This window comes from Cyanistes caeruleus, chromosome 3 (genome assembly GCF_971803275.1).
Source record: "Cyanistes caeruleus chromosome 3, bCyaCae1.hap1.1, whole genome shotgun sequence".
NCBI lineage: Eukaryota > Metazoa > Chordata > Aves > Passeriformes > Paridae > Cyanistes > Cyanistes caeruleus.
The window spans coordinates 96,140,807-96,159,211 of record NC_141703.1 but is presented as its reverse complement, the minus strand read 5'-3'; positions in this window follow the sequence as shown (position 1 = coordinate 96,159,211).

The following is an 18,405-nucleotide window of genomic DNA, read 5'->3' as shown; positions in this document are numbered from 1 at the left end:
CTTATATTAAAATATTTAATCTTGCCTAGTTGGGTAAAATGTGCATGCTTTAATATTTTATTGGTCATAGACCTGGAGTCAAAGGTCATCTAATCTAAAAAAATGTAACATATTTCTATTACTGAAAATACCTTGCACAAGTAACACTATAAAGTCTAAATAACAAGGACTGCGTGATTAAATCCCTTTCTTTTTCTTTTGCAGCCATTAAAAGTCTTCATTTACTAAAGGGAATTAAAAAAAAAAAATATGGCCTGTTATATCTGAATTAATTACACAGTTCATGTTTGATATTTTTTATCCATTTTATTAGGTTCAAGCCAATTAGAACTCAGTTAATTTTCCTGAGCATCATCTTCTATTTGATATTACCAGGACCATATAACTGTGATTATCTAGTGGTAAAAACAACTTTTTGATTAATCATTGCAGATACGAGAAACAAATTCAAATGTAAGTTGTTTTCTGACACTCCTTCATTTTATTGAAGAGAAGCATGTGAAGTCAATTAAATGTATTTAAGCCATTTATCTAGTTAATGTGATTTTCAAAGATCATTTGGTGTATGTGATAATATATAATCAATATAGCCTGCAAGAGCCAGTTGAAGCTCTGTACAACACAATTGAGGAGGTCACAGGGATATGCAAGTGTTGGCTTGATTTGGTTTAGCTTTTAATGATGTACATCAGTACATCAGCACACTTATCTTGAAGCCAGCTTCACCAGATCATGTTGTTTGCAGAGCACTGAAAATAACATCAAGGCCTTCTGCTAGATTCAGCAGTAACTCTGTTGCTGTTGAACTGTGTTCCAACTGCAACAGTTTGAAAAAAAAATGGAAAGAATTTCTTGTCTTCTCTCAGAACAGGGGATGATGGCATTACTCTTTGAAGAGTAATTACTCTGATGCAAACTCTTTGAATCTTGTATGAAGAATTAATAAAAAATCTGTAATTTACTATCAAGCTTAGGTGTACATTATCTACTAAGTGATTCTCACAAGAGATAGCTCTTCCCACTAGGGCTGCAATTTCACAAAGGGTTAATTATCTGATCTATTTAAACATGTCAGTCTTGTTCTTTTCCTCTTCTTTATTTTCATGGCACCATTTTAGAACTTCACACGCCCTCAGTGCTCAAAATCGAGTTCCTTTTGTGAAGCCAAGTTTTTGGTGGAACAGAAATTTGTCAGAAACTAAAGACCTGCTAGGTTACAAATCTGGACAACACATTCTGCTGGACCATATTAAATAAAGACATTTTCCAAAAAGGTGGAGGAGACTAATGTAGTGTCAAGCTCATTAACGCTGGACTTGCACTGAAGATGGATATTGTCATGTTCAAACTTGTATTAGCAGCATCCATTATTCAATAAATTATTAAATTAATAGACAGATGGTAACAATGGGTGTATGTCCTCATTTAATTAATTGATGAGAAGGAACTGAACTTATGGTCATCTTATGTCTATAGATTTAATAATTTATAGAATAATAATTTATCGATTCCCCACTATTTCTACAGGAGATAGAATTCTATTTCAATAACCATCCATTCTTGTCGGAAGCTGTTATTACCAGGCTCTCTGGTGGCTGTATATGAACTAATTGCAAGATGGACTAATCCTTCTCCAGCTTCACTCTAAGTGCTGAGACTGGAAGGCATTTTAAAAAAAAAAAATCCCTCCAAAAACCCTCTGTGCTGAAATAGCCTTACAGCAGCACAGTCACAAAATTGACCTCTAAAAGAATGAATGAATAAAGGGAGTAAACGGTGTTATGTTTCATTAGTTTTAACAGAACTCATTTGGCTCTTGTTGATTAATTGAACTTTTCTAATTGAATAAAGTGCAGATTTTTTTAAAATATATTTTTGATAGGCATTATAACAAGTGGAATAAATGCTCTTTTCTAATTAAAAATATCCTTTTTATATTTGATCCCGTGACTCACATTGCAATATATTTAGATATGGCATCAAATATGCAAAATTGGAAAATGCTTACTGCAATTATTCATATATAATAGCCATTTTCCTACTTCTGAATTTTATTATTCAAGTTATAATAGGTTCTCTGAAGACAAATGACACCTCTCTGATCTTTCCATTTACAGAATAGTCTGAAAAGCTAGGTGAAATTTACAGTGTTTTTGATTTAATTATGCATTTTGCCTGTACTATTTTGGGTTTTGTAAAGTGATAAGATTTTGCTGGTCGCCAGCTTCAGACTTCTTCTATGAATCTGTAGGGACAAAAACAAGCTGGAGGACTGAATGAAAAAGTTGGTTTTCTGTCCAAATATACAGTCCCTCCAGAAATAATATCACAGCAGCATTCTGAAGTGAAGTTTCCTCAGAAAAAAAAAAAAAAAAGTTTCCTCCTTATTTTGAAACTTTCAAAAAGAAAAATTGCTCTTCCAAAGAAAGGAGGAAGGATGGATTATTGTCCTATGATATTTGGGGGTGGTTTAGGCCTAACCAAAGAAGAGAAGCATGGCATGTCTAAGGGATATTCCATGAGACATCACAGTTTAGACTGAGCCTTGCTATTATTCACCTTGAGATGGTTAATTAAAACTTTGGTGGATTTTATAAGAAATTTAAGTCCTGGCTTAAATAACTTGAAGTATGTTCTTTTAATAGGAAGACTTAGGTGTTAAGCAATGTTAAGGCCAGTCAGAAAGCAGACAAGGATAGCAGAAGAAGCCTTATTATATTTCTCTTCTCTGCAACTAATTTCTGAACAAAAACGCTGCTCAGCTGGAGTAACTACAGGAAACTCCACAAAAAAAGCAGTTAAAGCTTAACAGTAGAACTGAAACTCTCCGGAAGCATGGAAGTAAAAAAGACTTAAATGTTGCTTCTTTCTTTGTCTTGGAGTGGTGTTATTTCTGACAATAGTTGACTGAAGTTCTTGATGATTTCAGTAGTTTTTGGCTAACTTGCAGACGAAGCTGTATCGAAACTGTGTTACGGAAATTTGAACTGCATTACATGTAAAAGGAAAGGTGAGAGACACTTTGAAAATGAAAAATACCGTAAGTATAGAAACCTGTCTTACAATTTTACAGGTTTTAATGGAGTTCTTTGTAAGAAATTCAGCTGCTGTTGGGATGGATATAAGATAAAACTCCTGTGGTGGAAGCCCCAGAATCATGTCTTGGCGCAGCCAAGTGAAATCAGATTTGTAATAGTAGTAATTAGACTGAACTAAAGTTTATGTATGTCTACAAATGGTGATCAGTGACAAAAAGCAAGAGCCAAAGGAATACACATTTAGGATAGAAAAACTGCAGTAATAATAAAGCTTCAAAGAAGCAAAGGAAATAGTAAATAGAAGATAAATAACCAATGAGGCCTCTGCTAATTTCAGGTCAAGAAAGGTTTCCAATGTAATTCATGAAACAAAAGAAAAAGTGCTTGCAAAAGCTGCAGATAGGGAGGGATGATCATATAAAAGAGAGAGATGATCTTACCTCCATTAATTAGTAGGTGAACAAAGCAAAAGGACAAAAAAGCACCTTCCCACTCCCCTAGACAAAGCCAGAAGTTAATATAACCAATACTTGGCCAAATATGATCACGTCTTCCATCTCAGCGGGGAAGTTAAATGTTGGCAGGAAGGCTGTCCAAAATAGATGAGAATTTTAAGGCCCTATTTCCCCTAAATCCCTCTGCAGAAATGGACAGAGATTGGAATGTCCAGCTTTCCAGGTTGCTAGGAAAATTTGTTTATATTCAAAGTGAAAAATAAGGGGAAATGTAATTAAAATTTCAATCATTTGACAGTTTCCATCTCAAAACTTATTTAAAATATTAGTGCTTTTTTACTTACTAGGTTTGATTATTTTGAGAGTCAACTAACTTTTTTTGAAGGGTATACTGAAGAAAACATGCTAAATTTAGAAAGATATGAAACTAATTTACAAGTAATATGTCTTAAGCAAAAGGTTACCAACATGATACCACCAGGAAAAAAAAATAAAATCAGCTGAATAAAAAACAAACAATCAAACAAATAATTTAAAGAAAAGTATGTAGATTTGCTGTTACTGTTGATTGACAAAAAAAACCTCAACACCCACCCACCCACCCTTGTTTCTCCCAATTCCTCCATCCTCACAGGAAAAAAACCAGCAAAACTAAGTAACAAATAAAAAGAATAAAAATGCTCAACCAGCTACCCAAATAAGATCAACAGTTTCCCTGGAGTAACAGTGTCTCTCTCTGCAAAGAGGTAGATGCTACAGATAAAGAAATAATTGTGCATCTGAAATTTCCTTACACTGTTATTGCTACAACTTGTCTCCATATCTGACCACAGCACATGGTTTAATGGGCATTAATTTCCACAGAAGAAAGATTTAGGCATGTCACCATGGCTAGCTGTTATCATCCATCTGAAGTATTGACAGAAAAGAGTTTCAATCTGTATTAGAATTTTGCAAAAAGCCTTCAGATGGCAAATTCTACCATATATTTGGGTCACACAATTGCAGAGCAATAATAAAGTGCAGATTGGCTTCTGCTGATACTTTCTTGCCCAAAATGGATTGGGTTAGATGTTCACATCACAGTCCCTAAAGACATGAAGCAAAAAATACCTTGGAAAAAAATCCTGGTTGGATCTGGGGTCCCAGAAATGGCCACAACATTCTCAGCAACTCTATAAAATGCAATGGTCAGAAACACAAGTGGAAGCAAAAGAGAATACCTGTGGGAGCTTGTGAGATTTTCATCACAGCCTTACAGTTAACAAAAAAGGCATTTTTTCCACAGACAAAAAGGGACAGAGGGCTGACTTGTCCCAGGCAAACAAACAGCAACCACAGCAGACTCGGCCAGCTGGGCCAGGACACAGGACACCCAAAAATTATATTCTTAATACTTCTTGACAGTACTGTCGGTAATATTTTAAGAAAGACTCACAAGCCTGCTAAAGCACACAGAATCCCACAAAATAATCAAACTTTCATCATGAGTGTGATGAACACAGAGGTTACAAACACTAGAAATTCTGTATCATGTGTCTGGTTGGGAAAGTAAAACTCTCAGTTTTAGGCATGTGCTAGTTAGAAAGGCTGATGTGCAGACCCAGGTGACACCACAATATATGGAGAAAAAGTTGATCTGAATTTAACTGGATTCTGAGAGGGCCACCAATAGAGCTTTGGGGTCCATTTCAGGAAAAGAAAATACTTCAGTTGCCTTTGGTGAAGATTTGCTTAATAATAAGTGATTAGTCCTAAAGACTTCAAATTATCTTAAACCAAAAATCAAACAATATTTGGCTTATGAACAGAATAAAAAAACTTTATAAAAATATTTTACTGAGCACAAAACCATAGATGTTGAAGTAGCAGGGTAACAGCCCCTTGAATGTTGGTTTCTCTTGGTGTAACAGCTGACAATGAATACAATAATTTCTAGAAGTGATTATTTTGACTTCTTTTTTCCTTCTTTTTTTGGTGGTGGTGATGCCTTAAGTTTTAGCTCTCATATTTTCTAGATTCTGTACTATTAGTATATAAACCCGAGCTTCATATAAAGCATTTATATTTATATATTAGCAAGTTGTCCTCACAGTTTAGTTAGACAAAACAATCCTTTTCCAGCCCAAGAACCAAGGACATCATTGCAGCTTCAGGACCAAAAAGAGCAAACAGCAGCAAACTGAGAAGAGCAAACTGAGAGGATGAGACCTCATAACCTGAAGCTGTAATTGGACAATTAGTCCCAATATGGAAATGGACCAAAACATAAAAGTATGAAAACTTGTGACCCCTCATCTACCTTGGGTGTAGCCTCGGCCAGGCTCTTGTAGTGCCCAAGGTGTGCTCTTGGAAGAGCTTTTTAATAAATACCTACTTGATTCCTTTAGCTCTCTCTAGCCTCTGTTCAAGGCAGCCTCTTCTCAAGGCATCAGTGGCTGTTCTGAATGTCCATATCACTATTAAATATATCACTATTAAATATAAACATGACGAGTCCCAAGAAAAATGAAACACACTCAGAACTGTTTAAAGGTCATTTTAAATGAAGTGTGTAATACTCTAATCTTTCCCAATTTGAAACCTTCTGATTTAAGGCTGTTAGCAATAACAAGAAATAAACATATGCAAGTTATGAAGTATTCAGACAGATTTTTAAAAAGGAAAAAAAAACCTAATGCAAAACCCGAATTAATTAACTTTCCTTGTAAGTAGTAGTGTACGTCCTGTATTATTAAGTATGCAATTACTGTGTAATGAGACACAGCTGTAAAATATTTAAACTGTTTTTAAACTGTTTTTGTTTAAATTTTAGTTTGATAAAACTGCAATTTCTGACAATTCTAGCATTGTTAACATGATGAGGTAATTTTCCAATAGATGTTTGTAAATGACCATCATACAATTATCAGAAGGTTTTTTCTCTTTAGGAAGAGAAGGGAAAATTTTTTGAGAGTGCCTGAACTAGTTAGAAGTATAAATTTTACTTTGAAAGAAAGGGCATGCACATTGACTACAATAAAAGGTGATTTTGAATGCTGGTCTTTGTACAAAACTGAAAGACAGAATTTCTCCACCATCTGCACTGAATACATTTGAGCTATTCCTCAGTCAAAGACTAGCAGAAAACATGGACAACTTTTCCTAAACAAGAATTTTTTTTAACTGAAATTTTTCAAGCAGGTGTGGCATAAAAATGAAAGATCATTAGCAATTTAATTTTTTTTGTCTCAGCATTATAATTCTGTTCCTAGTTTGAAAAAGGAAACTGTGAAAAAAAGGCAATGCACTATTTGTATGTTCTGACTACACAAGAAAAAAAAAAAAAAAAGAAAAATAGAAAAAAAAAATCCAATAAACTTCTTATAAGGTACAGAACCTCTTAGAGATAAAAGTCTCTGAGTAAAATATGAAACTTTTTTTCAGTTTTCCTGCATTAATAATTAAAAAAGAGCAGGTTTTGGATAAACACTCATTCTCCCCCCTACAAACCAAATATATTCTTCATTTGCTACCTACAACACAAACATTATGTAGGTAATGTGAATCCTGGATGACCAAGTCACACAACCAGATGTAACATACCGTGACTTGCTGTTGCCACAACATGGAAAAGACTTTAAATAGAAAAACAAGATTAAGGAAAATGAGTCACCTCAGGGAAGACACCCACAGAACAGTTTAAGACATTTAAGGCTTTTGATAACTGCTGAAATCTTTCCACAAATAATTATGAAGGATTAGCTACAGAATTGTCATTCTGTTTGCAGGTAAAGCTTTTAGGTTGTGGAGACAATAAGACCTGCACAATGTGTTATTTCCCAGCACTGTAACTATTACATTCAAATGACATATTGCTGCTCCTGGGAAATATGACTTGGAGGTATTTTATAGCTACATGTTCAGGCTAGCAACAAGTAAACATTTGAGCCTTTGTTAGGGAACAGTGGCACAAAAAACTGTGAGATTTCATTTGGATGGGTATGGATATCAATTCCTTAATGGACATGTGCAGACTATTGTCTATATTGTCATACACCACATGCATATGTATATACACACAGATACAGGGCAGCAGCAAGATAAGTGAATGAGAAAACCTATGAAGAATAACTCTGAAATCCTTGAAGAAAGCCAGTCCTTACTCAGAGATCCCATTCAGTCTCAAACCTTCACTTTCTATTCTGCAGGAAGCTGAGGCATAATTCCAGTTATTCACAGTCTTGCAAAGGAAGGTGAGGAGCAGATTGACAAATTTATAGAACATGATTTATTCATCTATCACACCCCATTTTTCCTCTTCAATGTCCATCTTTCCCATCATCCATTCTCTGTGACTTTGAAGAGACACTGAAGATACCAAACTAAGGTTTAAGAATTATCTCTTCCCTGATCTACTCACGGTATTTGAAGCTAACTTGCACCAGCTAGTGCAGAACTCTTTTACCTTGCATAAATATCAACAGTGATAGTGACTGCTTCTTGGACCATGCCCTGCACTACATCCTTAAAATGGTTTTGTCTCATATGTGATGACAGAAACACTTCAACATCTTTAATGCAAGATGCTGTAATTAGCCACAAAGAGGAAGAGAAACTGAAGGTCTATTTCTAGGTCTGAGATTCTCTTGGACTACTATTACCAAAAAGGAGAGAGGTGTGAAGCTGAGGCAGGATTTTGCTGTTGCTCTTGTTACTGGGACCATTGCTCAAAGAACGTGAAAATTGCTGCTGGTAGCTTGCAGTGAGCATTCAAGAATGACACTTCTGGGGTTTTTTCACCAGAAATATACTTGCAGTGAAGAAAGAGATCAAAACACAAAGTGCAAGACAGAGTTTACTAGGGAAGTATTATAGTCCTGCTCATCAATGGTTGGAAAATGATGGAGACAGGATCCTGAGATAGTCAGAGTGCTGGACTTTGGCAGCATTGCAAGCAAAATGACAGCTGAGAGAGCTTTGAGAAGTTTATCTTTTGCTGCACATAACACATGCCAGAATACACAAAGAACCAAACCCAAACAAATGATCAGCAGGAAAGTCTTAGAATACATTGTTTCTGAGCAGATGACTACGTTTTTTATGGTGTGGCACAGACAATTCTGTGCTCTTAGACAAACTGCTAGATACTCAGAGAAAGCTAGTCATAAAGAGAGACAAATCACTGTTAATGTTTAAACACATCCTAGCTCTTGTATAAAATACACAAAACAAAATCGAAGTGTTTCAGTATCAGTTCAATAAAGTTATCATCTTTTTCTTTCCAATAAAATCTTTCCATATCCACATCGAACTGGGCTTCCAAGCTCAGTCTTACTCACAATACAACATCTGCTTTTTTATACACTTCTATACCTATAATTGGCATACTTTCAAGTTCCTAGTCTTTTCTTGAAGTAGAGGTTAATCTTCCTTAGAAGCTTAGCTTTTATTCTTGGAAGCTTGCCTTTTATCCTGTTTAATTTTGCTCAAGGAAGTTCTTCGGCATTTCACAAAAGTGTTTTATGAAACTGCTTTGGAAATCAACTGATTTCCAACTGAGGTGATGCTCAGAACATATTACATTTAGACTACGGAAAAACCTCTAAATTTTTTTCTTTTTTTCTCTTTTTTTTTTTTTTTTATTTTTCAGAAAAAAGCTCAATTGTTTTTGCTTTTTAGGCCAGCAGTTTTCAAAATGCCAAAAATTCTTGCTGTCCTGTCCTGATTTCATCTGGGATCTGTTAATTCTCTTCCTAGTATTATATATATATATAGTATACATATATATATATATATATATATATATATATATATATATATATATACATATATATATTGCCATAATCTGCAATGGTGTATTTTGGATTTAGAATGAGAATAATGTTGAAAACACACTGATGTTTTTAGCTGATGCTACGTAGGGCTTACACTAAGTCCAAGCCTTTTCTGCTTCTCCCATGACCCCGCCAGCCAGTGGGTTGGGGGCAAAAAGAAGCTGGGAAAGAACAGAAGGGACAGCTGGCCACAACTGGCCAAAGGGATATCCCACAACATGGAATTTTTGCTCAGTGTATAAACTATGAGGAAAGCTGGATGAGGGGGACACTGCTTGGGAACTGGCTGGGCATCCGTTGGGAGGAAGTAAGCAATTGCATTGTGCATCATTTGTTTTCTATATTCTAATTTTATTATTATCATCATCATCATCGTCAATATAATCTCTTCTTTTTCAGTCCTATTAAATTATCTTTATCTCAATACAAGAATTTTATTTTTTTCCCCAGATTCTGTCCCTCATCCCACCAAGTCTGTATGGTGATTAGCTCTCTGCTGGGTTAAAAGATGACAATTGCTTATTGCTACGGAAGTACAGGAGAGATGATGCACACATGTCTAGGTAAAGCCTTAATGACTTTTATAAACACAAACAGATGCAGCAGCACAAGCAGCTTTCGTACTGCTCTTCTACAAGTAGCTCTTTCCCCTGCATTTAGAAAATTCCACCTTATGAACATAATAAATATAATAAATTCACAAATGTCAGGGGTCCATTTAGTGAGCAGGAGACTGTTGCTCTGGTTTGTGGATCCCAAGTAAATTCACATTAACCATTCTGAAATTAAATAACACAGGACAAGATATTAGTTTAAATTCAAGCCAGAGCGAAATTCATATATCTTGTTCTGAAATTTTTGAGTGTTAGCTGGATGAAAAAAAAAAAATCTCACATTTTGTTTCATGCTGGTGATTCTGGTTGTCAGATTTAGTGAGTGATTAGCAGTACAGAGTATAAAATAAGCAAGGTCAAGGCATGCTACCTGATTAAGCCTTCAAACATTGCAGAGCCAGGATGTCACCAAACAGCCAAACTGGATGACCAGGCTGACTGAGAGGAAAATACCATTAATGTAAGAAAAAAAAAAATAAATAAAAAGGCTTTCTCATCTGCTGCAGACTAGGTCTGCTTCTGGAGTGGTATTAATGGAATAGTAGAGAAGCAGACCTGAGCAATTTGGATGCTATTTGTGTAGCTGAATGGGAGACATCAAGCCTCTATGAACAAGTTCCCTGGGCAGCTTGCAGATGGGAGAACTTTCACTTCATCCTCTACTTCCACAGGCAGGGTGGCTGAGCTATTCTTTTAATACATAATAAAAGCAGAGACACTGACATGCCAAACACGTCCAAAGGCCTTAGCTGAGGTGATTACTGTAGCTAGCCTTTCACCCTTGTCTGTGCTTAAAGAGTGGCAGTGTGTGTAAGTTTAGTTATTAAACTGATAACTTGTAAAATGGTAGCTTATAAAAATTTGTACAACGTGGAGGATACTTTTTTATATATTCATTTCAATGGGATCTATTAAAACCAGAGGTCTTAGAAATCTTTTAAATCTGTTTAAAGTCACATAAAACCTCCTACAAATGCATCACCTTTACCCCTCTAATGCATAGATGGGAGTGCAAAAATACAACATCCAGATAGACTGATGTAGAAACTGCTGACTGGTAATTTCACACCTGGTTTCTTGACTTCTTTGTGTTGGGGGAAAAGGACAAAAAACAAAGAAAAAATTGTGACTATCTGATAGAGGATGGAGATGAGGTTGGAGTTCACAAAGCACAAGTTCACAGATTTCTATTCTCTTTCACTACAGGTAAAAACATTAACACGATATTGGGTGTCTGAAAGATTTTTCTCTAAGAGTGTACATACAATCAATATAAACTCAGGCTCACTACATACTTGAACCTGAAATGTACTTTGGTACTGGAAGATAGCCAGCCAATTTAGGAGTATATATCACAGGAATTATGAAAAAAAAAATATTAATGGGAAAGAGTTCATTTGTGGAGCAAATGCAATGTAGACAAACAAAATACAAGCATCTTATTTTCTTCTTTCTATACCTGCAGGTGCTATACAGCATGCAGGGAATGCAGGGAGTCAAAATTCTGAAGGGAGGTAAGAAATAAATACAACCAAAATTGGTTGTTCTTCTGACCAAAAACATTCTTCTCATACCTGGAGAACAGAAGTGGTCTCAAACTCCACAGAATTAAATCACAGGAGATCCATTATTCCATGTGAAACACAAAGCATTTGTTAGCACTATATAATTCCTATGAAATCTGAACAATATAATTCATCTTATATGGCCTCCTTCCCCGGGGATTTTTATTTCATTAAGGAAAAACAAAACTCTTGTTTTAAAAAAAATACACTGTTCAGCACTTCCACTTGAAAAATGCCTTGATCTTAAAGAAAGCAGCTTCATCAGTTTAATGACTGTTTGTTGATTACTTTCCATTAAAATGGACAAAAAATATGGCTTTTTAAGAGGCAATTTAACCTTTCAATTGAAATACACCTTCTTTCCACTCCCCCACCTTGGTCTCTCTATTCCATTCCCTTTTAGATATTTATTATTCACCTCCTTTCTGCTCTGATCTGAAAGATTTTACCAAGGCATAGTCTGATGAAAAGCAAAGCCTGGTTTCATCCCAGCTGCATGAGGGGACTGTGACAAACAGTCCCATTGCCTCAGCTCTCTGTCTCATGGGTAATGCACAGTTATCAGAAAGGAAGACTGTCACAGCAGCTTAGAAAGTGAAGAGGGGACATTAACACTGCATTTTGTGCCTCTGTTTCTCCTCCAGACCAGTTTCCCATAGGGAAAACACTTCCATCGGAGACAGGTAGCTCAGTACTGCTCTCTGCTGCTTGTTCCAGCTTTTGCAGCCACAGCTTTAAACTCATTGAGCAGAGAAACCCATGAGGTGTAGGGAAAAAAAAACCCAGAAGATGATCACTTCAAGTGATCTTCATTCTGTGGTTAAATTAATTCAAGCACTCTTCCCATTCACTCCTTCTCCCACCCTTACGTGAGACTTGCTTTCTGAACTGTCTCCTCTTTGAATTCTGGAGAGGAAAAAATGTCTATTTTTCAAAATTTGGTGCTTGATCTCATACAATATTCAAACTACCTTGCATTCACCTTTTCAAAGAAGAATGCACGCTATAAAGAGCACACCAGGTATTATTTGTCACTTCCACACATTAGTGCACTGTGGCTGACTGCAAATATGTCAAGCTGGTTTGTTTCTAATGCAAATGGAAATATGAGGAGCTGGTGGGAGGGGGATGGGGAGGGAGGGGAGGGGGCAGGGGCATTTAATAGCTCCTTGAAAGAGCAGCGAACATTTGCAAACAGTTTGAAAATACAGCTGGCTCAATCCTTCTTCTTAGCATGTTTTGGCCAAGAAGTCATGACTTGGGGCCATGAGCTGCTGTGGTCTAAGAAGACACAGAGAAGATGCATTCAGTCTTGCAGTAGGTCTGCCAAGGCAGCTGGGCAGCTGCCAGCACAGAGCAGGGGCACAGGAGCAGATAACAGCGACAGCACAGAACTCTCAGTCTCATCTTATCTACTGCTCTGGGGACAGCCACAGCAGGATGGGAAAAGCTTCTCAGCTCCACTTCAAAAGCCTCAACACAGCCCATCTTGTCCAGAGCGGTGGTTAAGGCAGCACATTGTGTACAGCCATAAAGGGCAAAAGAATGGAAGCTGGTGCCTAGCCTACTAATGGGGGTCTGTGGCTTTAGCTAGCACCAGCAGAAGACTTTGATCAAATACTCTGGCTACCACCGAAGCAGACAGTTCTGCTGTTAAAAGATTTACAGCTATTAACAGCACACCAGAGTACAATATGTTGGAAAGTGTTATTGAGTGAACATTTGAGAAGGGGTTTCAAAAATGAGATATATGCACATTTAGCCTAATATGCTTTAATAGCAAGTGTCAGAAAATGTCAAGAAGGTTACTGAATACTGCAGATCATCCTCTTCCTATAGACATAACCATGCTGAAGTGCTCATATCAATGGTTTCAGAGTTGCCTCAGCTGGAACGGGAAGGCAGACCTGATCGCGTAGTGATTTGAACATCCTCTGCCTGATGTGCTTCCAAAGCAGCCTGACCTTGGTAGGCAGGGCTCTGCAGGCAACTAAGACATCAGAGAAATTGCTGGCAGTAACAGGAGGCTAAAAATCTTGGATAGGGAGGATCATCTTGAGGCAACTAGACTTAAGAGCTCTAGTTTCAGAGGAAGCTCTTTGACCTGTGTGAAATCCATGCCTGTGAAATGGGGATACCATCTTTTTATTTTCTACTTAGAACACACAACCTCATTAAAGTGGGAACCACATAAGAACACACCAGTTAACTATGACTGGAATCACACAACGGTGCAACATTTATCACTACATATGGCTTGTTTTCTGACATCAGTCTTTGCTGAGACTTCCAGACCACAGTGAAATATAAAGCTCAAGAAAGAGTAAACTGAGAAATGTTCCATCTCCAAATGACTGCTGTGTGTTAAGGAAGGGAAAACCCAAAAGCAGTACTACATTTTAGGCTGAGAGCCTCTGACGTCAAGGATTTAAAACTCAATTAATAACTCACAGTACATACTGAATTTGTATCTTTATCATGCAAGGGTCATGCAACAATTTATGAACGAGGATGGATTGAATTTTTCAGGTAGAGTTTTGTTTTGCTCTGAGGCAGGCTTCAGCTCATGTGCCTGAGACCTTCCAGTTTTCTCTGAGGAGCAGGATTAGTCTCACTTACTGATTTTGAATTCCATTTCCAGCTTTCTGGTTCTTGCTACATGTGGCTATGAGACATGTTTTCTAGAGGTTAATGCCTACAGCCTAGACCTTTCAATTCTTAATGCAACTTTCATTGCTTCAGTGCTTAGGGGATGAAGAGGACCTTGTTATTGTTTTAATTTTGCACCCAGTACCAACATATATTCCCACACTTATAACAAGAACAAAATAACAGCAAGGAAATTAGGACATGCTGCAAAAGAACATCTGTTTGGCTTTAATTTATAAATTCAAGTTTTAGCATCACTCTAAATGGAAATCTAAATAATATGAGATAGTCATCAAACTTGGTTGTTATGTTATGTTATGTAGCAATAGCTAACCTACTGAAAAAAAGAGGCACTGTTCAGTATCTTATTGATGGTGTTCAGATGCTGGTGTCCTGCCATCCATGCCAGGGCATGAAAAATGACTCCTCACCTTAGAATTCACAGCACTGAAATCCAGAGGAAGTTTAGTATGACTCTACCAGGGTCAGGTTCTTAAATAAGCCAGATTTCTTATCAGGGCTTTCATGGGAGGGAAATGTGGCAGAAAATTTTATGGTATTCATTTTATTTGCAGCAGAAATACATGGACCTCTGGAAAAAGCAGTTTTGTGGAATCCAGATTGGTAACACTAGGCTGAAGGGAAGATCAGTCTGAAATAGCTTGGAGATCACCAGTTGCCCCATGGGAGCATTAATCTAGATGAAGCAGATATGCAGTGGCTGCACTAACAATGAAAATTATTAGAGAGAGTGATTCATTTCCTCTTTTTCCTTTTCAGTACCATCTGGCAATGTGAATATGAGACCAGATGCAAAAAATGCAGTTTTGTTCAGCCTGACGAAAGCTGGCTAACATGAACTGCTTAGAGAAAGGTGCTTCATTACTTCACAACCATTACTCACCTAGACTGTTTTCCAAAGGCATATGTATAAAATAAAATGTTAGTTTACAAAGAAGTGATCTTTTTCCTATTTCAAATGAAAAGAAGGGGAAAAGGGGTTATTGCATGAGTGAGCCACTCCACACCCAGCTGTCAGGGCTTGCTGTACCAGTTCTCTGGAAGTTCACAGGGAACCAGTGACTTTCCCATTTAAGCAGCTACAAGATTTCATTCATTCATTCATTCATTCATTCATTCATTCATTCATTCATTCCTGTTTGAAGGCTGCTACAAAGAAAGGACTAGCCCTAGAGCCTTTCCTTACTAGGAAGAAAGCAGGGAATATGCTTTTTCCCTCATTCAGTGTTCACAAGACTGATTTGGACTAGCTGCCTGCTCTCCACTGCTAAGCAGTCTAATCTTGAGCCAGTAAACCTTTCAACTCTTGCCTTCTTGAGAAAGTCTCCACTTCCTACAGTGCTCACCCTTAAATAATACCCAATATGACACACACCACCCGCCCAGGGAGGAAGAAAATGCTTTGCCCTTGCCTAGCTTTCAGAAGAGAGGATGCTGCTTGCAGCAGCCCTGAAGCACTAAACCATCAGGAGGAACCCCAGGAAAATACAAACTGTTCTTCACACCTCTGTGTAGGTGTTAGATACACAAAGGAATTCATTAATGCTAGTTGAATACATGTTATCTTTCAATTATTTCAACTGTCAGGATCTTTAGGGAGGTTTTAATAAAAGTTTCAAAGCATTTAGAACAAATCACTAGATTTAATTTTCCACCATATCCAAACTGCAAAGGTCCTTAAAACACTTCTAAACTGCAAACAACTACAGGTTGGTTCTAACACAAAATACTCAGGATATTAAATGACATAGATGTACTTACCTATTTCATCATTTACAAAGTAAAGCACTTAAAGCCCAAGCAGTGAATATTAAAAGCCATAATAAATTTTACATTGCCTACATAACAAACATCCATTATTCATATATTATTCACATTTACATAAAAGGAATGCATTTTTCATCATTACAGGATAACCTTTACTCTGACCTGTGGATTTTCTCAATGTATTTGTTGAACTAGTTTTAGTTTCTAAATATTTTATATTAAGTGTTACATGGGAAATACTACCATTCGTTAACTTTCTGAACTGACAATTTTAATTAGTTTTTCCAGAGGATAGCATTGAACATGCAGTTTCATAAAGTGTATAACAGTGTTGATTTATGGGAAAATTATGCATCTCGATTTGCATTTGGGAATGATTAAAGTATTATTAATGTGTAGATATATCTTTTAAGTTTGTATTGGGATTACAGTTGAAGGTTAGTTATGAAAATAAGCCTTTAATCCTTCAGAAACCCTGATTCTGCATTTGAGCTATAAGTCAAATGCTAAGGGATCTTAATATTCCTTACAATCTTCCACTGGATCAGATACCTGCATGGTCAAACACAAAGGCTGCTTTCTTCACTCATACAGTTGCTACTTTAAGCAGACCCACAACATATCATATGTGGATCAGGATTAACACTGATGCTACTAGATAAAATTTGTTTCTAACTTACTAAATTAGCAAGCACAGGAAAGTAGGATCAAAAGGGATTTCCTTGGTCATCTTTCTTCCTGCTTACAGCAGTGTAAAATGTTTGCATATTTATTACATCATGCAGAGGCTATAAAGATGATGATGTTGTTAAGTATTCATCTATTTAATTCTCATTGCTTGTGTTACCTAAATACTTCAACATACTAATATAATTTGGCTATTCCACTGCATCTAATACAGATTGGATGACATGAAAAACTTGCCCACAAATCAACGTTCATCTTTTAATTACTTGCAATACTTAATTGTGCTAATGAGATAAAAAGAATCCACTAAGTTAAATACGCAAAATATTACAGCCACACTACCCATCCCAGTTCTTGGAAATGAACACACCAAAAAACTTAAATTCATCTGTAATTTTGGCTAATCAAACTCCAGATCCAGACTCTGTTGAGACAGCACATGATCCCCTAACATTCACCAGCCTTATTTCAAAGCAGTGCTTAGAGCAGTAGTTCCTCTTAATGCAGTACTTTTAATTATGTGTGGTTTCTGGCAGTTTGTTTCTTTTCTGGCATTTTTTCATGTAAGTCTGTCCATATTGAAGCCATAGCTCCCTTCTTTATTCTCATTTGTCTTTGTTTGCTGATGAGAATTCTGAATGTAAGACAGGAAGTTGAAAGGGAAATTAGGGAAAAAATCAATTAAAGGGCAGCAAAAATACTCTGAATGAAAGGTGTAAAAAGATGCAAGTCAATACAAGAGAAACCTATAAATTTCCTTATTGTGACTGTATTAGAAAACTGTGGCTTCTGCTTGCTAAAAGCATGAAATCAGTCATTCTTTCCTTTATCAATATAGATTATGGTGACATGACTTAGGTACGGTAAGAAGAGAGATCTAATTACCAACTGATGAGTCATGCTATACAATTTTAGTTGTAATCAGTCATGTTCTAAACAGAATTCAACTTGCATGCTGGTAATTATCTACTGTGGATGGAAAGATGTGATGATTTATTTTTCAAACTGGCAGTGCCATCTGATACATTACAAAAAAGCTACAAAAAGAACTGTCTAACAAAATATTTACACAGCATGAAAAATATCTACATTTCTACAGGTATCACAACCCCAGATTTCAGTCCTGAATGTTAGTTGTCATCTCAGAGTCCACCATTTCCTACATGAACCCACAACACCTTTTCCCAGTATGTCCCTTCACAGTTTATACTGAATTTAATTCGTAATTTTATTGCCCAGTCTTTCAGTCTTGCAAAATCCTTCATCTGTTCTTCAGTTTACCCTTGTCCTGACAAAACTTTGTATCCTCACCACCATTCATCTCTTTTTCTGTCTTCTGAGAAAACCATGACTGCCACAACGTGAAACAGTCATGCAAAACTGACTTTTTTCTGCTGATTCTCATTCCCGTCTTTAACTGATTATTTATCCACGATAATTTATCTTGTCCATTTCCAGTCAGGTTTTCTTACAAGCCTTTGTCAAAAGCTCCTTAAAATTTAAGTAAGCCTTGCTAATAAATTTATTCTTATGCATGTTTTGTAGTCCCTTCAAAGGAGGCCAAGAGGCTTATAAAGCTGAACTGTAAAGCAGCCATGATGACTCTTCTCAAGTAGGTCATATATATCCATGTTTACATTCATCATTTATAGTTTTTACTAATTAGCCTGTGAAAATGATCAAGCTTAGAGGCCCCCTACACTCCTGTAAAGACTGGTAATATTTTTCGGTCTTCTGGTACCAAAGGAATTTAAGCCTTCCCAGTAGTGTTACTAAATCCACTAATTCACCTG